Raw genomic sequence first — 22,969 nt, 5'->3', positions numbered from 1 at the left:
TGGTGGTGGATTTCTTTTCGCCCTTCTTAATGATCTTCGTGGAGGCATGGTACCTATCAAAGAAAGTACACATGATCACCCAGCTACACTCTCAAACTACACAAAAAAAAAAAAAAAAAATCCATTTGCTTCAATTCTGTCCACCTATAGGTGAAAATAAGAAAATAATACTTTTGAGATTTCAGACCTGATGAAACCAAATTTCTAAGAAACCTAACTTAGAGTTTTAAAACATATCTAAAAATCCCCTTAAGAATGTTTTCCTAACCTAGGTTTCTAGTCTCTCCAAAATCAGGTTTCCAAATCTGGCAGATTCTGACCAAACCCTGATGTATAATATGAAAATTGACCTTCTTGAATCCAAAAAGTTTCAGTATTTTTATAGTAGAAATTATACTCATTAACAAAACTACTGTAAAATTTTTAAATTAAAATTCCACTACTAAGTCTCTCTACTATCACCATCTTTCTTAGTTTCTAGATTTTGATAGCAACTGTACAGTCTGAACTATAGAATTTATTTGACCTAGAAAAACAACCATAATTTAGCTGAGATTTTGTGGAGTTTTCCTAGGCATATCTAGGTACTTACAGTAAAAATTTCCAATGTAATTTCAATTTCTAAGTGTGTCTAAAATGTTATGCAATTTCGGATTCCTACACAGTGAATTTTGGAATTTTTCGGCTAGTGATCGAATCCCAAGTTTTAGTGTTTCTAAGATCTTATGTATTCAAATTTAGTGTCCTAGGTTCATGTTTCTAGTTCATATCCTATCCTAAGTCAAACCTAGTGTGCTCTGATACCACTCTGTAACGTCTCCAAAACTACCCTAGCGGTTTAGGGACATTAACTGTCCACAAGATCGTTTATGTCAAGGAGATATGAATCGGAGTAGAACCAAACACAAACACATGTCTAAATGTATATATTAAGACTTCAAATAAAGTAGGATAGTTAAACTAAGATATTACAACTTCCAAATTAAACTTAAAATTCTTAAATAAAGGTTACAAAAATTAATTAAACTCAAGCAAATAATAAGTTCTTCTAAGGTTGAAAGAAAGTGTAAAATTTCTATTAGTAGTTGTCATCTTCTACTCCAAATGTTTCGTCCTCTTGGACCTCCTCCTTTAGTACATCCTCACATTCAAGTTCACATTCATAAAGTTGTTCATCTGAAAAATGGTGAAGGTAAGCTTTAGAAAAAGCTTAGCAAGTAAATCCACAATAACTATACAGGTGTGAAAACAGACACAAGTAATACAAAATGTAAAGACATACAACAATATGTATATATAAATCCAAAAAAAAAAAAACAAAACAAAAGGATCATAACCATATTTGCTTATCACCACTACTGTAATGAAAAGTATATATGACAACAATCAACAAAAGATATATCGAAAGAACGTAAAATAACAAACCACCACTCCCTAATGGACTAGTGTGAACTAGTTGCCATACACTGGTCAAAGCCCTCATGATAACGGCGTATGAACTCCAGCTATAATCAACTACAACACCACTATCCCCTCTCAACATCAAGAAACTACTGGAGAACTAGTGACCAAACTTGCCCTAGACCGAGTCAAAGCCCCCGAAGGTTTTACCAACAATGCCCTCTTGGAGAGTTTTTTATCATCACCCCTCTTTCTAGTAGTCCATATAGCTCTAATAAAGGTAAGTCCGTAGCTCAAAAACTCGTCAACTTATCCTTATCCCAACATATTCACCAATGCCGATAAGGTAAACGACAAAATAACAATCAAGGGTTTGCTTATAATTTAAAGCTATACATCCAAGTTCGGAACTTAGGGTTAGCAACTCCCCAATTCCACCCTAACACATGCTATTGAAAAGAATGAAAATAAAGTTTGAAAACAGTAACTTTCATCAACATATCAATACATAAAGTGAAGAATAATAATAGGGAAGAGTCTTCGTAATCACTTATCCAACATTAACATCAATGAAAATTAAAAGTATTCCTTAAACAAAAATCAGATTTTTATGCATCATCCAAAAACATCATGCCTTAGGTTATAATTATGAAGAATCATTCATAAACCTTCATCATACTATCAACAAATAGACATTGGATTCATTAGTCTATAAATATGACATTATTAAAAATTCTGCACACACATATGTGAATTAAATCATAAGCAAATCACTATTCCTTGCAAGCAATCATGTGTGACCAATTTATTTGAGTAAAAGCATGAATGAAATATATTTTTGGCATGATAAATCTCAATCTAAAATTAATTTCTAGATTTAAAATAATATTTTAAAATAAATTTTATATGAAAAGAAAATATCAAATATAATGGTTGAAGATCCACTCACCTTGTGTGCAGCAATTAGGGTTTCTATAAGTGACATCAAATCAATGCTTCAATAATGTTGATATATGTCTTCCTAATTCAAAATCACTTTAATGGAATCCTATGATTAAGGTAATGATGAAATCAACATCAATATATTGCATAAACTCGGATTTGAGAAACACATATTTTTTTGACAGAATGACCTACCTTCAATAAATCAACAATTTCTCTCTGCTCCAATTTTCGTTTAAGTTGATTTAAGTTGGGTTGCGAAGCTAAGAGATGAGGCTATGATTTATTGTGAAATAAGATTTTTCCAATTTGACCCAAACAATAGTCAAAATTAAACATCAAGTTGCTGGTTTTGCACAGTCCGAATCTCCTTCTTCTCCTTCCTTCTTTTCCTTCTCTCTTTTTCTTCTTCTCTTCCTCTCTATAGTTCAAGAATTTTCCTCTCTCCCTCTCTCTATTTATGATAAAAGGAATGAGGATTGAGATTTAGTTATGGAGATTTAATCCTAACAAGAAAGAAGGTGGGAAGAATCTAATTTTGTCTCTAATTACATCTATTTACTTGTCCTCCAATGAAAATATTTTAAAAGGAATCTTGACTTAAGATTTTTAATTTAAGACTTTAGATTAGGTAATTTAATTTTAGTTAAAAATATTTTTTTTTTTGTTAGGATTTTATTTTATGAAGACTTTCTTTTTCCAAGTTTGGATTTCTAACCAATTGGAGATTGCCACCTCACCTTTCCTTATCAATCCATAATACTTCTCTAGTTAAAATATAAGACCCCCTAAGTTAGAATCGTGGAAGTCCATTCTAAGCCCTATAAAATTATAAAAAAAATAAAATATTAAATTGCTCTTCTAAAGAATAGAACCTTAGACCTCTAATAAATTAAATTAAACATCTAAGCACTAGGCTAGGTTACTAACTATGAATTATTTTTCAAATCAAATTATATATTTTATAAGTAAAACCCTAATTCTACACTTAGATAAGGAATAAACTCAAAATGAGGGTGTTACACTAGGGCACACTACTTACCATGCGTGGAAGGAAATTCCAGGCGATTGCTTTGCCATTGAACGTGCAGCAGTATTGTACAACATCTGTTGGATTTCTGTGAAGAACTACCATTCAGAGCATACTAGGTATTCTCAACCACTTTTTGTTCTCTCGAACACAAAGAATCACAGAAAAATGTTGTGTACAAATCTTATGTATATGCAAGTACATCCAGGTGTCACAAACATTGTTTTCAAGGTCTCACCTAGGTGCCAAGGTGCTTCAGAATGGGCAAGGCAAGGCCTGCACTCGTCTAGTCTTTTACAACATTGCCCTTGCCTTGGCCAGCTTTTATTCTTGGGGGGCTTCATTTTTGGTTTTATTTATTTATTTTTTTGAACTCTAGTGTGGTGGAACTTGTTGCAATTTATCATGTCTTTAAGGGGGTTAAAGTTGGAAATATACTAGTGGGTTAAAATATTATTGTTTATTGCTTGTTTTGATGAATGCTGAAGAATGATCATTTATTGATTGGCGGATGGTTCATTTTTCTTATTTAGTTTACGGTTAATATTACTACTAAATAAACTAAATATTAAAATAACTTGGTCATTATATTAGTAAATGGTAAGCTTTAGCATAACTGAAGGCCCTGGACTAAACGCTGTTTCATTCATACTTTTACCAATAAAGCCTCACCTAGTCTCCACAGCACCGGGCCAGTGCCTTAGTGCCATGACAATTTGGGTCACAAGTTTCCATATGGGTGCTTAGTTGGCAGCCTGAAGTGGCTCCTGTATTGTCAAAGTAAGGAATGATGAGGATGCATGACAACTTGGGTCACAAGTTTCCATGTGGGTACTTAATTGGCAGCCTGAAATGGCTCATGTATTGTCAAAGTAAGGAATGATGAGGATGTTGAGATGGATGAGTGGATTAACTAGGAAGGATAAAGTAAGGAATTATCATATTAGAGCTGATTTGGGAGTAGTTCCGAAACATGATAAGCTACAAGAAAGTTGTTTGAGGTGGCATGGCCGTGTGCAACGGAGGCCTTTCGATGCCCCAGTACAGAGGAGTAATTTGATTTAGATTGAAGGAACTAAAAGACCTAGGGGCAGACCTAAAATGACCCTTAGGAGAAGTGGTGAGGAAAGACATGCATAACTTAGGCCTTCTATCAAGTATGACCTTAAATAGAGTTGGCTGGAGGGCAAGGAACCATGTAGCCGACCCCATTTAGTTGGGATAAGGCTGAGTTGTTGTCTCAACAATTATACTTGACTATTTGTAAATGTTCTCTTCAATGATTTTCTTCATTACTAATGCATATTGTTGTTGTTATAATTGAATCTTGTGTGTTCTAGTACTAAATAATGTGTAGAATAGGCTATATAAGAGAAAATATACAATAGGGTACGCGTATACTAGCAACCTAGGGGACCAAACTTCCATTTTGGGGTTTTCTTTTACAATCTAAAGGTTCTAGCATGTTTTTTTTTGGATGAATAAATAATTCATTATCAAAGGAGGGAAAGAACAGGGAATCCCTAAAATGGGGGAAGGAGAAACAAAACAACAGGAAACAACAAAACAAAAGTCCAATTCCCAGGAAGAGGAGGAGGGCTGCAAAATGGAGAGAGACAATCCCCAAAATACAACAATATGCCTATTCCTTAGGGAGTCATTACAACTAGAGGAGACCAAAAACAACTTGCTTTTGATGTCAAAAGGAGATGGAATCTAAGATCTGCTGGAAGGATCTAGAACTAGGAGACCATTTCCTGAGATTATGCTCCATCCAAATGTGGTTAATGGCAGCACCAAAAACAAGCTTATCCACTACATTACAGGTTGATTTACTAACAAAAATCATACCACCCAAATCCGTTCCCTCTTGAATGGAAGAATCCTTTGTCTGTCTCCTTGGCCAGCATTTTCCTAGGATTCCTTTCCAAATTGAACAGGAGAAGGGGCAAGCAAAAAAAGAGGTGGTCCACATCTTCTGAAGCATTCCATCATAAGCAACTTGAGAAAGATAGTGAAATATGATGATGAATGAGGAAAGACTGCATTGGGAGGCAATTGGAGAGGGCCCTCCAAACAGTGAAGTTATGATGTGGGATATGACTCCCCACTTTAGCTTATGCCAAGGGGATAAGGGGCCTCGAGAACAGATGAAGTCCCAAGCCGCTTTGGAGCTGAAAATATCGGAAGAAGATGTAGTCTAGATAACATTATCACCCCTACCATTAGGCCTTCTGGAAATGGAAGACAAGGCATACTAGACAATGGATAGCGGGGGGGGGGGGGGGGGAATCATCCTGACTAATGATGTCTGCAACGGTGACCAGCCTAGGAAGGTCCGAATTGTAGATGGCTCTGGCACCGACAAAGTGGAGGAGAACAGGTGCCAATGGTCAAGGCAGAGGAACTTAGAGGCACCATCGTCAATGTGGTTGGAAATGGCCCCAAGAGCACTATGCATGCTTCAGAATCTTACACCAAACCCAAGAAGCATCGGAGATGGAAGGAGCAGTCTAGATAGTATTATTGTGAAGAAGACTTGAGAAGACAATCAACCCAAATGCTTTTCTTCTTGGCCGCAATCTTTCAAATTAGCATGAGAATACCGTTTGAATTAACTTCTTTGCTTCTACGCGAGCCAAGACCTCCTTCATCCTTGGGAAGACAAACAGTGGTAGGGTGCAGGAATTGAGAGGGTTTTGCTCCTTTCCAAAGGAAGGCTTCCAGCAGTCTCTATGTCTATCTCTCTCTTTACATATACGGTATGTAAAATTAAAAATGGGAAAGGACTGGGCACTCGGACAGTGTACCATAAACTAGCACCCTCTATGTCTATCTTTCTCTTCCCCCCAATCCCTCCTGTATGATGCTCCATCCCGAGCCTCCATTGGTGCCACCTGCTAGCTTACTGCCCACGGGCGGTGCGCCTATCCCTCTCCCATAAAAAAATATTGTGTCCTACCTACATCGAACTGTATCGGTCGATACAGGTTCGATCCACCTTAATATGCCTCCTTTAAACTTGCAATGCAAAAACTGTGAGAGATACGAAACAGAGAGAAACCTAGACACTTATTTTTCTCTTTGATCTGAGTCGAGGGAACTCATCTAGCATAAAATCGACCCTAATCTTCACCATTTCAACAAGTTTTTTGCAACGATTTGTGCATATAAACCCTACATTTCCCAAGATTACTTAAAAATTAGTACCTCCTTTTTAAGTTCATTTTTTGCAACTATCTTCTTTCTAATGTCTTTTTTTTTCTTGCAATGGATCTCAATATTACGTGTAAAATGACCATAATGGATGGACTAGTTGGATTTTAGATTAAGAATGTAGATAAGAGAGGAGGAAGAAGATGGAGCAGAGGATGAGAAGAAGAAGAGAGCAAGAGAATGAAGAACAATGTTTCGGTTGTAATGGTTGTGTGTGTAAGAGAGCTTTCTCCACACCTATATTGATTCATTAGTAGAAGAAGAGAATTACAAACATCTCCCTAAGGAGGTAAACAGTAAAAAAGGTAAAAAGACATAAATTACATATTAAGGCAACTAGTTAACAGGCTAGTTCCCAAACTACCCTTAGAACAGAATTACTAGTAACTCTAACAGGACTGAACTATTTATTTTGTAACGCATATAAACACTAAATTTCCCCCAAAACCGAAAATGCCATCTCTTTTGGGAAATTTGTTAATTTTCTTCTAAAAAATGAATGTTAACGATTTGGTAAAATTGTATATGATGGAGAAGATGAGATCTGTCATCCTACTTAATTTCTGTAATTTTTCTATTTTTGGGTAAATAAGAAATATAAAAGAAATAATTATTGAATAGAAGATGCTAGTGGGTGTTAATTTGTTGGAAAATTTTCTGTAGAGGACGAAGTTCACGATCATCTTTGATTGTAGTTGTTTTCTGATTTTTATTAATTTGTATATTTATGGTAAATAAAAAATAAAAAATATTGTAAAATATACTGCAAATGAGTGTAAATCATGGAACAAGAACTTGCTGAGATCTCGTCTAGATCTCGGTAATATCTCGCTTTTTTGGAAAGGCGAGACGAGATTAGAGGCGAAATAAGAGGGGAATGCATTGTCTCGCTGAGATCTTGGTGGTCTTTGTCATCTTGGTGGGAAACCTTGGTATACAGACACTTATTTATGCCAACCTTGGTATATAAACAGTTATTTATGCCAGAAGCCAGGATGGGCAGTTATTTATGCCTAAATCCAAGATTGCTGAAATTTGATTTATATTGAAGGAGTTATGTCTTGGTCAAACTTAATGTGGTGTGTGTGAATGCTGTCAAAATCGCTCTGAATGAAAATATTTTTTTAGACATCGAAACAAATGAATATTTTACTACACTTTTGGTTTGTAGCAATGTTTTATCATATTAAGATTTATGGAATTCATAGATTTGAGAAAACCCCTTGTATTTAAAAGTTGAGAATTGCATCTACCGCCGAAAATCCAGTTTTTGTTCTTGAACTAGGGGTTGACTTTTTATCCTTATGGAATTTGATATTCTAACCAAATTTATTGGATTCAAATATGGGGTGTATTTCCTTATTTATGAATAATATCTTAAGTAATGAAATAACAAATATAAAAACATTTACTTTGATTTTGGAAAATCTGATAGTGCCATTGTGCTTAATAGTCCAAAATAGGCTGTGTACCAAGTTTCATGACCAAACTAGGTAAAAAACCCACCGAAACCATCAAACAAGTTCAAAATAAGTGCACCAACTCACCGAAATCTCGAGATCTCGGTCCACCTCGGTTTTTAGCCTGACTGAAACCATGTCCGAAACCAAGTTCTCGAACCATGGTGTAAATTTGTACTCCCTAAAGTATTAGAGTATGTAAGAAACCTCCTCCTTTATACATAATCATGCAATGCATTTGACTCAGTACTTTGTTCTCTTTTTTATACGTGTTCTATCTTTTCATATTGCATAATAAGGTGTTTTATGATTTGAAACTGTATTTGTATGTATCCTAAACATTTCCATCTTTAGTGTAACTTATGTCTCTCCTATACGATAGGAAACGTCTCTTCAGTTCTCCTTCCCTATATGCTGACCGATGCCTGATACTTTACACCTTTATTTGTAAAGAATGGGGATCTTGAGTTTAAGTTGATGTGTATCTAGGAGTAATACTAAGCTATTCTTTTGTTTTATCAAGGAGATATCTGTTCGGTTGATGCATGTATCAGATTTCCCACGTCTCTAATCTCAAACACATATCATATGTTTTTGTTTGACTAATATCTTTCACACTTTCTTCTTGGTTTATTCTGATTAACAGGGCTGGCTGTTGTGATTTGTCTCGTATTCCAGTTTCTAGAGTGGTCTCCTGGTTGTTGCAGGCATTTATACTCTGCCGTGAGCTCCCGTCACTTTTTCAGAAGGTCACACTTAAGTCTTGACTTGTGTTTAATCTTTGTCATGATTATTAAATAACTTTAATTACATCATTGCTCAAACATACCTCATAATATCAAATATGGTAATACTAAGAGATATCTGCTAGGGAAGAGCCTTATTTTCTTGGATATTGCACTTGGCCTACATAATTTCACATTGAGTGAAGCAATTGAGCCAAATGGAGAGTCCGAATCATGCTTTTCTTCATTTTGTGTTCATTTTGTAAGTTCTTTTATGGGGGATTGCTTCTGGGATGTCGATGGGATAATTTTCTGTACTGAGGTGTTCCATTGAAAAGGTAGATTTCATAGCTAGCGTGTCAAGTGTTATATTCGAGATGCCAGTCTAGTATTTCTCTTTGCTCATTCTACTGTCTATATCGTCCTCTTGCTTGCTACTTCTTTTGTAATCATCCTTTTGCCTATTGTTGCTCTTTTCCTCTTCTTTTGAAGACTTTCTTTTCTAAACAAGATTGACAAATAAATAATTGATTCAGTTTCAACATCTATTGATTGTACAACAGGTTTCTAGATTACTTGCTACCATATTTTTGCTTTCCACCTCTTCTGGGTTCTGTTCTTTGCCTGTTTGTATTGGCGACACCCTCTCTGTGAGTCATTGGGCTGCATATTTTCATCAAGCTTCACTTGGTACACATCTCAACCATCAGTTCTTTTCAAGTAAGAGTGGAAAATCCAAAGCTCAAGACTCCACACATTTTGAGGTATGTTATCTGCACTCTTCAAATGTGTTTGTACTTTTCCAGGGAACTGCTTACTGCTGGAACTAGTTCTTTTATTGGTTGCATTTAGCAACATGATGGTTACATTCTATGTTTATTATGAGGCCAATATTTTATTTTATAAGGTGTTTCAAGTGGCTATTGTTCCTTGTTGAACTGCCCATGCTATCAATCCTGTGCATGTGGGAAATACCAAGGTACTAAAACTCAGGTCTCGGTACCAACTCGGCCCTTGGAAAAACCGAGTCGAGTCGAGATCTCGCCGAGTTGGTGCATTTTTTTTGTCGACTCGAAGCCTCAACTCGGTGGGTTTTAGACCTAGTTTGGGTCTGAAATTTGGTGTTTAGCCTATTTCAGGCTATTTAAACATAATAGCACTATCAGATTTTGCAAAAACAAAGTTCAAATCTGAGTTTCAATTCGGACCATAGGTTGGTAGGCGATGGTGTACTAAAATACCCTACTCTACACATAATTTAGTAATAGAAAGCAAACAAAACATTCAATTAATAACTAACCAACTTAAATAAGAATTAGAAATGTTAAAGTGATACATCAAACTGTTTAACCGTAATGTAGTCCTAGATAGGTAGGAGACCTACTAGGAGCCAGGTAAATCAGAGTTTTTAACTATGCTGGCCGAATGGGACAGAATAGATAAACTAGGGCAGAATTAGGGTTAGGGTTAGGGTTTTGAGCTAAGGTTTTATTTGGTAATGATGTGCGGGTTTTTAGGAGTCTATTAATGTAAGTTTGGTTTGATTTGGATGAAGTTGGAAATCTAGGGTTTCGGCCTTGTAAAAATTGGTGTTTTTAGAATCTAGGGTTTAGAGATGGAATCTGGGGAAAGTGAGCTGGTCGAGTGTTAATGGCAGTATGGGGAGTGAGATGAAAATAAAAAGATCAGATTTTGATGGGTGGTTAGGTCTAGGTTGAAGTTAGGGTTGTAGGGCTTAATTAGGGTTTTAAGGGATTATAAGGCTGTAATGGAGAATTGAAATTAGGGTTGTTGTCGAGTAAAGTATGAAGGCTGTGGATGAAGTTTAATGCATAGTTCGAAAACTCGTTTCGTTGCGGTGTTTCGGGCTGGCCGAAATATCCGAAATTTTGGATATTTCGATTGAAATTTTGCATTTTTTCTGGTATGTTTCGGTAGGTCATTTTGGTGGGTTTTAGGCCAAGTTAAGGCTTTAAACTTCATGGAAACCCTATTTTAGGCTATATAAACACATTTAAATGTTCAAATTGCAAAAATTGTTTTGGACCATTGATTGGCAATGTATGGTCAAACCCTAATGTATAATTTAGTTAATTACACATACACATTGTTTTAGACTTTAAGTTCTAGAGGACATAATAAATTAATGATTAATAAGCAATTTAAACAAGTAAATTGATTTGGAAGTTGGAAGCATAAAGTGAATGACTCATAAGTCATAACTTAAGGCATAATATTAAGTACATTAAGTCAATAACAAGTTAACAACTTAAGAAGTTTGAATCTTGTGTTCTCCAAGTGGTTCCGGCGTAGATTCGAAGGTTGGTACACAAATCAGCAAAGAGAGTTTGAGGAATGAAGAAAGCAGAAGAAACAAACCACAAAAGAGCAGCCTTGTTAGTCTCAGTCGAAATTCCGATCGAGACTAACGAGTTTCTGCCGGTTGTACTAGGTGTTTTGAAAAGAGAATCTCGATATCTCGCGAGATGTACCAATATCTCGAGATATCACGAGATAATCGAAACTCGACCGAGATTTGGTATTTTTTTGATTCGAGGTACCATTTTGTCGCGAGATTTGGAGGGAATAAGGATGTTGGTTTGATGATCTGACTTTGATCGATGGGGAAGGTAGGTTTAGGTTAGAGGATGAGAAGTAGAAGAGAATAACTGAAATTAAAATAGCTTACTGGTTTGAAGAGATCCTCAACAAGAGCAGTTTGAGCAATTGTGAGAAAACCTCTCGATCTTCACGATGCAAGGAGTCGCAGGAGTCCACCCACCCTATCCACCTTGAGATCCACAAGGATGTAATACTCTGAGAGCTATGGCAGCAAGCATAAAGCTAATTTTTATTAATCAAATTCGTGTACCATACTTGGCCCCCTTACAACCTTATATAAAAGACTCAAAATTAGACTCCTAAACTAAAAAGGAAAGGCCTAACCCAATCCCTAACTCATTAGCTAACTTAAACTTACTAGGAAACTGAAATAGACTCAAAATGGAGTCCTAATCTAGCCCAACTATCAACTAAAACAAAAACTAATAAAATTACTTAAATGGAACCACTGGTTCAAAGCAGCTTTGGACCGGTTCAATTTAAAACATTAAAAACATGAAAATAAAACTAAGTATAGGACTAAAACATCTAATCCCGTATGCAACCTGATTACCCATATTTTAGGCCCATAAAAGTAGCCTGTTACATAGAAAACCCATGGGATCAAAGGCCTAACATGTATATAACCCAACCCTAGACTTATTCCTAATAAAAGAAGCCTAATTTGGTGATAAATCTGCATAAACTCTCCCCAGCTTGAAAGTATTCGTCCTCAAATTTTGTAGTGATAAGGGGGAAACAACATGTGAGTAGCAGGCGACCAGTAAGCTTCCTACATCTACTGGTCTAGAATTTATGGGTTGCCTTAGTCCACTATCAAATCTTTGGAATCCCTCATGTCTTCTTTCCTATGGAAAGGGACTGATGCCTCAAGGTTTCTTCGGCCTACTAGTTGAGATTCAGTTTGCCTTCCTTTAGTGGAAGGAGGTTCGGGTATTAGAAGGATCAAAGATGTGAATTTGGCTGGCATCATCAAGTTGATTTGGAAGATTGTATCTAGGAAGAAAAGTGTCTGGGTGGACTGGATCTATTCTGGTCTTCTTCGTTCGGATTCTATTTGGACAATTCACATAACTTCGAATGCTTCTTGGGTCTGGCGCAAAATTCTTGATTCTCGTTCCTTGGTTCTTGGATCTATCAAATCCCACATTGGTAATGGGAATTCCACCTCCCTGTGGTTGGATCATTGGCACCCTATGGGAATTCTCCTTCATCAAGTCAGTTCTAGAACTATCTATGGCTCAGTGCTGCCTAGAAATGCTCTGGTGGTTGATATTTTAAATGCTAATGGATGGGATCCCCCAGGTAGCTCAAACCTTGTGCTTACTTCTATCTGGAACTTATTGCCCTCTATTCCTAGAAGACCCCTTAAGGATGACTGTGTCACTTGGCTACCAAATTCTTTGGGTATTTTCAGCTCCAAATCTGCTTGGGATCTTGTTCGGTCTCGCTAGCCTCTTGTTCCTTGGAGGAAACTTGTTTGGTTCAACATCATATCCCCAGGCACTGCTTTACGGTCTGGAGAGTCTTCTCTAACTGCCTCCCAACGCAAGCTTTTCTTCGGCATCAACACATCTTTGTTTCCCCTAATATGGTCTTTGTTGGAACGGTATTGAGGATTCCAATCATCTATTCTTTGATTGCCCTTTCTCCTGCTCTATCTGGAAAGGCTTCCTTGCTAAATGCTGGCCAAGAAATCGGAGGATTCTTCCTTTTGACAGAGAATGGCTTTGGGTTGATATGACTTTTGGAGGCTCTACTCTTTGTGATGTGGTTGGCAAGCTGGCCTTCTCTGCTGTCATCATAGTACTATATCTCGCGATATATCGGTATCTCGGGCCTACCGAGATATCCGAAATATCCGAGATATCGCGAAATATGACCGAAATATTGCATTTTTTTTGGAATATTTCGGGGGTCCATCTCGGGGGGTATTTGGCCATATCTAGGCCTGAAACTTCATGGACAGCCTTATTTAAGCTTAATAAACACATTTAAACCATAAAATTGTAAAAATGTGAATTCAAATTGGTGTTTTGGGCTTGCACCCTTGATTGACATACGGTCGCCGACCCTAATGTATAAATAGTTAAATACACATAGATTAGGCAGTTAATATTTAATAATAGTATTTAACTTAATCACATATCAAGTTAAAGCCAATACACATTGATGAGTGCCATGATTCTCATAAACTCCATAATATTCAATAACTCGCTTAAAGCCTTAAAGGCAATACACTAAGTGTCAAAGTTAATAAGTCACAAGACTCGCAACTCGCAAGTCACAACTCACAAGTTCATAGATCAATGAAATCACAACTTAAGTTACAAATTACAAGTGCTAAACTGCTAATAGTAGTTGCTGTGCCTCCCTGGATCAATCCCACTCATGCCTCGCTGGAGTCGATGTCCATTGCTCTCTGTTTGAAGGACATATGTGGACCACGATATAGAATCGGAGAAGAAACGAGTGTAGTCATCCACAAGTGTCACGTAAATGGAATCATCAACATACTGTAGGTAACCTATCCTAGGATATAAACTAGGGTTACCAATCGATCTAGTCCGTGAAGAAGATGATCCACTGTGATATGATGTTGGCGCCGGAGCAAGAGGCGATGGCATTGGCTGCATGTATGGCTGGTGAGGTTGGTAGCTAGGCCCGCTAGGGTATGCAAAGATGTTATCTACAAAAGATGATCCAGTATGTCCCTGGGGGACTGGACGTAGTCATAGTCCCCTACCCCACTAAACTGCCCATATGATGATGATCCATATCCATATCCACCGTAAGGTTGTGATGCACCATAATCCGATGCCAATGGAGTGGTATGTGCGAAAATTAAAATAATTATTTAAGAGCAGAAAAATAAATCCGACACCGTGAAGCCGTAGATCGGCCATTGGTGTCTAACATATATTTAATTCATTACCATCTAAGTCCTATTACCCCTAATTATTTCCTATTTTAATTGTAGGAAAATGAATTTTTAAAACCAGAAAATTAAAAAAAAAAAAATACGTATGGAAAAAAAATTTCGACACCGTGAGGCTATAGATCGGCCTCCGGTGTCTAACATATATTAATATCATCACCATCCAACAAAATTTGTACATAGTCTTTTCAAAAAAATAGTTTTAGAGGAATAGAATTTACCTTAAATAGTGGAAAAAGGCTTGGATGATGAGCTTAGATGACCCTCCGATGAGTTTACCGGCGAAAATCCGACAACAATGTGCTTGAACAATGGCTAGAGTGTTGGATGAGAGCTTGGAAGAGTGGAAGAATAGGCAAAAGACTGAAATTCCTTAGCAAATGCAGCTCTTGGTCGAAATATGGACCGAAATCTGCGAAATATTGTATTAAAGCCCCCCTTCACGTGACACTTTAAGCCAAAATACCATATTTCGTCGATATCTCACGATATCTCTCGAGATATCGACGAAATATGGTATTTTTTCATTTCGACCTGATTTCGCATCTCGGTAAGCTCGAGATATACGAAATTAAGCGATATTGCGGCGAAATATCGCGAGATTTTGAACCATGGCTGTCATCAATCATATTTGGATGGAGCGTAATCTTCGGAAATGGACCTCCAAATCTAGATCTATCAATCAGATTTGGGATTCCATCATTCTTTTGAAATTAAAACCAAACTTAATTTGGTTGCTCCCTCTTCTTGTAATGACACCCCAAGGAACAGGCTCATTGTTGTCTCCTGGGGTCTTTCCTCTATCTCTCTTTTAGCTGCGGGCTCCCTTCTTTGAGCTTCCGCTGTTGGTCTTTAGCTTTTCTCCCTCCAATTTGAGGGCTGTTCTTTTTCTTTCTCTTTAATAATGAAATTTTTATTCACCCAACAAAAACATGTGAGTAGCAGCTTTGACTATTTCCAAACAAAATTCTAGTGGGGCAGGAACATTAGGAATATAGTCTTCAAGGCGTGGAGCTTTCTCTATGAAGAACCATGGTGGCATAACAAACTCTATGTGCTCTATCTCTAAATCAACACCAACTGTGAATGTCCTATCCATAAAGTCTTCAGTGTTAGCAACCTTCTCATCTAATACGTGAGACACAAGCTCCACCTCTTCAACTTCTTCTGTTTCAGCTTTGTCTATTTTGACTTCTTCAACGTAGAGCTCTTCAGTAGAATTTTCCACATGTTGACCGTCCATCTTTGAATCTTCAAGCACTATCTCTTCCTTATCATCACAACTCATTGTGAGCACTTCAGCTTTATCTTCGACTTGTCCTCTCTCAATTTCCTTTGGCAATGTAAATTTGTATTCAGCCGCTGATTTAACACTGGTGATGTCAGATTTCCAACACTCTTCAACTTGCAAACTGAATCTCATTGATGGAGGCTTCAAGTTGTCTTCAGATTTGAAGGCCTTTTGGTGGTGATGTAGTCGATGGGACTTTAAGTTACCTTGTTGTAGAGCTCTAAACATCCGTGGGAAATATTTCTTACTAAGATCTTCTTTCATCTTTGTCCATGTAACAGGTTCTTTACCACGGTAGTCAGGGTAATCCATCTGGGTTCTCCACCATTTATGTGCTGGTCCCACTAGCTTGGTATGTGCTAGTCTCATTTTCCTATGCTCAGGCAGATCATACCAATTAAAATAATAATCTAAAATAGCTAACCAATCACAAAATACCTGTGGATTTGGTCTGCCGTCATAGTCCCTCAATTCGAACGCCTCTGGAGGTCTAGGCCGTTCTTTGTAGTCTCTATATTCTCTGTCATACTTGCGCCTTTCCCTGTGATCTCTGTAATCCCTGGATCTGTCTCTGTGATACCCATCACTGTCCAGGCCTCTTTGCACCACCAAAGTTACTTGATACCTGTCCTCTTCTAAGGGACTGTTGCTGTCCCTAAGAGGGGTATTCCTCTGTTCTTCAAATCGTAACACTTTATCAGTAATAAGCTTTTGGCCAGCCTGCATAGCCTTCTGACCAGTAGATAACTTTAGGAGCATCTCCATTATGGCGGCCATGGGATCGGGTAGGGGTGGCAGCACTGGGGTGCGATGTTCATCTATGGCTTTGGTACCACTTAATGTAGTCCTAGATAGGTAGGAGACCTACTAGGAGCCAGGTAAATTAGAGTTTTTAACTATGTTGGCCGAATGGGACAAAATAGATAACTAGGGCAGAATTAGGGTTAGGGTTAGGGTTTTGAGCTAGGGTTTTATTTCGTAATGATGTGCAGGTTTTTAGGAGTCTATTAATATAAGTTTGGTTTGATTTGGATGAAGTTGGAAATCTAGGGTTTCGGCCTTTTAAAAATTGGGTGTTTTTAGAATCTAGGGTTTAGAGATGGAATCTGGGGAAAGTGAGCTGGTCGATTGTTAATGGCAGTATGGGGAGTGAGATGAAAATGAAAAGATCAGATTTTAATGGGTGGTTAGGTCTAGGTTGAAGTTAGGGCTGTAGGGCTTAATTAGGGTTTTAAGGGATTATAAGACTGCAATGGAGAATTGAAATTAGGGTTGTTGTCAAGTAAAGTATGAAGGCTTTGGATAAAGTTTAATGATGATTGATGGAGGGAATAAGGATGCTGGTTCGATGATCTGACTTGGATCGATGGGGAAGGTAGGTTTAGGTTAGATGATGAGAAGTAGAAGGGAATAACTGAAATTAAAATAGCTTACTGGTTTGAAGAGATCCCCAACAACAGCAACTTGAGCAATTGTGAGAAAATCTCCCGATCTTCACGATGCAAGGAGTTGTAGGAGTCCACCCACCCTATCCACCTTGAGATCCACAAGGATGTAATACTCTGAGAGCAATGGCAGCAAGCATAAAGCTAATTTTTATTAATCAAATTCGTGTACCATACTTGGCCCCCTTACAACCTTATATAAAAGATTCAAATTAGACTCCTAAACTAAAAAGGAAAGGCCTATCCCAATCCCTAACTTATTAGCTAACTTAAACTGACTAGGAAACTGAAATAGACTCAAAATGGAGTCCTAATCCAGCCCAACTATCAACTAAAACAAAAACTAATAAAATCACTGAAATTGAACCACTGGTTCAAACCAGCATTTGATCGGTTTAATTTAAAACATTAAAAACATGAAAATAAAATTAAGTATAGGACTAAAACATATAATCCCGTATGCAACCTAATTACCCATATTTTAGGCCCATAAAAGTGGCCTATTACATAGAAAACCCATGGTATCAAAGGCACAACATGTATATAACCCAACCCTAGACTTATTCCTAATAAAAGAAGCCCAATTTGGTGATAAATCTACATCAAACAGTGTTACAACTATCATCACATAAAATGACTTTGAATCAAGTATTCAGTCCCCGCTCGTGTCACATAGTCTTCCCATGACATAGTGTTGTTGTAATGTTGCATATAGTGCTCCACAACAAGCATATAAGAGTTCTGTTGAGTTAGGTAAAATACATAGTAGATGGGTTATTTCCACGGGGTCAACCCGAGATCTTGACCCGAGATCCGAGATCTCGACCCGAGATCTCGCCGAGATATGTTGAGTTAGGTAAGTAAAGACATAGTAGAAGGGTCATTTCCATGGGTCAACCCGAGATCTCGACTCGAGATCCGAGATCTCGCCGAGATATCGGCGAGATATTGCACTTTTATGTAAACCGAGACGAGGGAAATACACACGACTTGCTTCATCTGAAACAAAGACTGCCAAAATGTTAGCAAACCTTTGGATAGATCATGAAGACATTGACCTTTGTTCAGTCTTTTGAACTTTCACACTAAGGTTCTAAAGTGAATGGACCAGGATCAGTGAGCTTATCAAAGGGAGAAGAGGAAAGAGAGGGTGCATACATGGTTCTCAACCAGAACATTTTCTGGATTCCCCTTTGGCTTTGGTAGGTTAAGAACAATTTTGGGCTGCAACTTGGGCCCAAACAACCTGACCCTGTCGGAAAAATTCCGGGCTTGGGCCAAGAATCCCAGCCCAAGGTCTGGCCCAGCTGGGCTGGGCTTTGGGTTGAGACCTCGGTTTTAAGCCCGACACAACCCAAAGCTATTACATGTGAAGTGCACCATTGATTTAGCATATTTAATGTAGTACCTATACTAATATGAAGGTGTAGGGTACTAAAATTCTGCACATATATATAAAGTAAAAAGGAAGGGGTAGTTCTAATTTGAAGTATTCTGAAGAACTGTAAGAAAGCAAGAAGGAAGAAGAGAAGAAAGGAGAATAGGAGAGAAAACAGGGAGAAGGTGGGGAGAGATTGATTCCTCTCTCTTATATTTACTGATTTGAAATAGTTAAACACATATTTCATAACTAACTGATTTGAAGTAATTAAATGCAATATAACATAAATACCCCTACACTGACATTTAAATACCTAAAATGTTTTAATACATGCTTATTTTCCATCATACCCTCACTATATGCACTCTTAACAAAAATGCCTAGTAATTTTAAGGGGAACCACAAAGGTTGAAGAGCCCTGTAAAAGGGTAGCAGGGGTTTGAGAGTCAAAGACTTGGGTAGGCATCCTATTAATAAGATAGGCTGCAGTAAGGACAACATCTCCCCAATATTGGGGAGGAACAGACCGGGCAAACATAAGAGCCCGAGCCACCTCCTAGGTTTTGCCTTTCAGCCACACCATTTTGGGCAGGGGTATCGACACAATTGGTCTGATGGAGTATCCCATGGGCAGCAAGGTAGTTTTGGAACTGACCATCCGTTTACTCTTTGCCATTGTCGCTCCTCAATATTTTGAGGGTGGTAGTGTATTGGGTCTGAATCATTTTGTGAAAATTTTGAAAACAAGAAAAAACATCACTTTTGTTATGCATTAAATATACCCATGTACCCCTAGATTGACAGTTAGTGAAGGAAACAAACAAACGATGGCCAGAAAGGGAATTCGACTAGGTCCCTATACATCAGTATGAACAAGATTAAAAGGAGAAGCAATGTTCGAGAACTCATTTTGTTTCGGTATTTTGGGCTGACCGAAATATTTGAAATATTCGAAATTTCGGATATTTCGGTCGAAATATTGCATTTTTTCTGGTATATTTCGGTAGGTCATTTCGGTGGGTTTTAGGCCAAGTTAAGGCCTGAAACTTCATGGAAACCCTATTTTAGGCTATATAAACACATTTAAATGTTCAAATTGTAAAAATAGTCACCCAAAATGGTGTTTTGGATGTGCACCATTGATTGGCAACGTACGGTCGAACCCTGATGTATAACAGTATAAGTATAACTTAGACTACTTAGTTAATCACATATTTACATATAGTCACATACACATTGTACATTAAAAAAATAAATTGACTTGGAACTGAGTTGGAAACATAATGTCTCATAAGTCATAACTTCATAAGTTAAGTCATAAATTATAATATTAAGTACATATTACATAAGACATCAAGTCAATAACAAGTTAACAAATAACAACTTAAGAGTTAAGATTTAAGAAGATGATATTAAACATTCTAAATCACAATATCCCCAATTGTCCCCTACAAGTAAAGTAGTCATCATTCATCTCAAATGTTTACAAATTTGCTAATAATAACTACTCCGCCGTCCAGGATCAACCCCACTCATGGTCCGCTGGAGCCGACGTGTATTGCTCTCCGATTGTAGGACAAATGCTTGCCACGTCATAGTCTGGGAGAAGAAGCGAGTGTAGTCATCCACAGTGGCCATGTAAACTGCATCATCAACATGCTGAAGGTAACTTATCCTAGGATAAAGGTCACAAAACTGTGAAGAAGTACTACCCACTGATCCACCATGATATGAGTCATATGACGGCTTTGGGAGCATGTACGGGTTGTACGGCTACGGCTGGTGGGTTGGGTAGCTAGGGTAGGAAAAGAAGTCATCCACAAAAGACGATCCACTATATCCCTGTGAGTGGGAGTCATACTCAAAATTGGGAATGGATGGAGAAGATATAGGCTGCTGCCCCCAAGGGTACTGCCCAAACTGTGAATGAGATGAACTATGCTCTGATTGTGTTGGAGATGGACTGCTGTCTACATGAAAAGATGGGGCACGGAAATGCCCACTCGATCTATTGTCTTTATCGCCAATACTCAGTTTACCAACAGAACCAGATAGGGCATCAATGTCCATAAGCTCAGCCTGCCTACTAGTACTACCACCACGACCACCAAGACGGGACTGGCCACGCTGCTTTCTCAAGTAGGTCGAGGTGGACGATGTGGGCCGTATGGCCAGTGTGGGGGCACGGATTGCCTCTTGCTGCTCTTGTACCACAAACGGGACTCGAGTTCCCTCATATGCTTGACCACCATCACCATCATCATCACCTCCATCATTATCTTCATCATCACCTCCATCATCACCATCTCCACCACCACCATCTCCACCAGAGGACAGACTAATCTTCATCCTCCTCATCAACACCACCAGTAGGCTGGAACGATATGGGTGACGCGTCCCGTGCTTGTATATCACCCTCTGCAGCCATGAAGTCATCCACATCAGCTTCTATGTGTTCAGCTATCATGGGGTCAGGCCTACCTCCAGACTAATCTAACACTGGCTCACCTCTATCCCTCACCTAATCAACAATAGGATCTTCATCATCTGACTCCACCTGGAAAATGTCGGCGAGATCGATATTTTCCCTGATACCCTCTTGTCCCATGCGTATATGTTGCATCTTCAACCTCAAATTATAATGCACATACATTAAGTCAGAGAGACGTTCAGAACCCAATCTATTTCTCCTCTTGGAGTGGATGAGAGAAAATGTACTCCAATTCCGTTCACAGCCAAATGCTGAACATGTCTGGGAGGGAACCTTGATTGCTATTTTTCTTAAATTGTCTGCCGAACCCCCATGTAACACCCACCATTCAGCTGCATTACAACAAAAGAGACATGTCACCTTCATTTCAAAAGAATAAGATATTGAATTGAGTAATGACTAATGAAGTAATGAGTACCGACATCGCCGTGTGTCTGGCCTTGCACTGCAACATCGGTTCCAAAACTTCCCAATGCATCCCTAAAAATCTTCAACTATAATCATTTGGAAAATATTTAAAATTAGTAATGACTCATTACTATTTAGTATTGAATTGAGTAATTCCACATGAATTATAACTTATAAGACTCACCTCAATGTTGCATATCGCCTGTAATTTACTATTCGGCTCCAAGTTGGCAACTACTTCTTTGACTGCATCAATAAGACTAGTATTCAACCTAAGCCTATGACTGTATTGGTACTTAGGGTTCAAATAATATGCTGAAATTGACATTACATATTGACTAGTTAGTAATATATCCTTCAAATTAACTTTAAAAGATGTAATTGCATAAAAACAAAGAGTGTACACTCACCATCCTTATGCATGGATGCATAAGTTGATTTTCCCAATGGTCCTTGATGATTTTGAGAAAGTGTTTGCTACCTCGTGGATTTGCATTGTAAACACATTCATTCATCAAGTCTATGATAGCATATAGATGTCGCATGGTTGGTCCCTTAAGAGCAGAATCAACTATATGCAAAACCTTGACCACTGAGTCCAGAAGTTGTACCACTTTATGCAACTTAGACCAAAAGTCATCTGATGAAATGGTAGCTTGTGCTTCCCTACCACCATGGGTATTGGACCCATTCTAGTTGAACCAGTCTTCAGAAGCAAACATTGATCTCAGTCCAGACTTCTTGGTCTCTATACTCTTGAGTGCATTGTAGTTGGTGGCGAATCTAGTTATGCCTGGCCTCACTAAGTCACCCCCACACTTCTCCCTCAAGAGGTTTGTAGACAAAGTTGGTCATTTGCCTTGCCTTTTCCACAACATGTTGTACCAATTTGATCTTTCCCATGTCCTTCAACATGAGGTTTATACAATGGGCAGCACATGGAGTCCAAAACAACCGGTACTTACTGTTTTGCATCAATCTCTCACCGGCACTCTTGTAGTTGCTTCCGTTGTCCGTTACAATTTGGACAACGTTCCCCACTCCTACATCTTCTACCACTTCCTTCAGCAATTTGTAGATATACTTTGCATCATTTTTCTCCTTGGATGGATCAACAGACTTCAGAAAGACTGTCCTCCCATCACATTACACTATAAAGTTGATGATGGACTTTCTTGTAGGACCAGTCCAACCATCACACATTATGGTCACCCCATAGTTCTCCCACAGCCCCCTCATTTCATTGATGTAGTCTTCAAGCTCTCTCTTCTGCTGGGGCAAATACACATTCATAATCTCATATGGGGTGGGCCCCTTATACCCTGGGCCAACCTCTGCAATGGAATCTATCATAGTCTGATAAAAGGGGCCTTGTACTATGTTTGCTGGGATGGTATGGTATAATATCCACTTAGCTATAGATTCCTTCACCTCAGATTTTTCCATGCTCCCTTGATTTTTGGTTGTTTGTTGCCTTTCTTTCTATAAACACCAGGTGCTTGGTGAAATGTTGGGTCATCTCGTGGTGGTGGAGGCGGAGGGGGAGCTGCCCTCGTACTCTGTGATCTCCTAAAGGGATTAGGCAACCCACCTGCTCCTCCACTACCACCAACTCTCTG

At 38.3% G+C, this 22,969-nt stretch overlaps 1 protein-coding gene across 1 annotated transcript in view; it reads left to right on the top strand.

Moving 5' to 3' along the window:
- Positions 1 to 3,398: 3,398 nt before the first annotated feature.
- LOC122665598 (separase-like) overlaps positions 3,399 to 22,969 on the top strand; it is a 39,790-nt gene continuing 20,219 nt past the window's right edge. The window contains exons 1-3 of the mRNA XM_043861752.1: positions 3,399 to 3,492; positions 8,696 to 8,798; positions 9,338 to 9,538. The gene's annotated coding sequence lies outside the window, so the exon portion shown is untranslated. The remainder of the gene's footprint in view (positions 3,493 to 8,695; positions 8,799 to 9,337; positions 9,539 to 22,969) is intronic.

Source organism: Telopea speciosissima, chromosome 6 (assembly GCF_018873765.1).
Source record: "Telopea speciosissima isolate NSW1024214 ecotype Mountain lineage chromosome 6, Tspe_v1, whole genome shotgun sequence".
In the NCBI taxonomy this organism is placed as follows: Eukaryota; Viridiplantae; Streptophyta; class Magnoliopsida; order Proteales; family Proteaceae; genus Telopea; species Telopea speciosissima.
The sequence above is the reverse complement of the archived record's forward strand: the minus strand, read 5'-3'. Positions and strand labels throughout refer to the sequence as shown.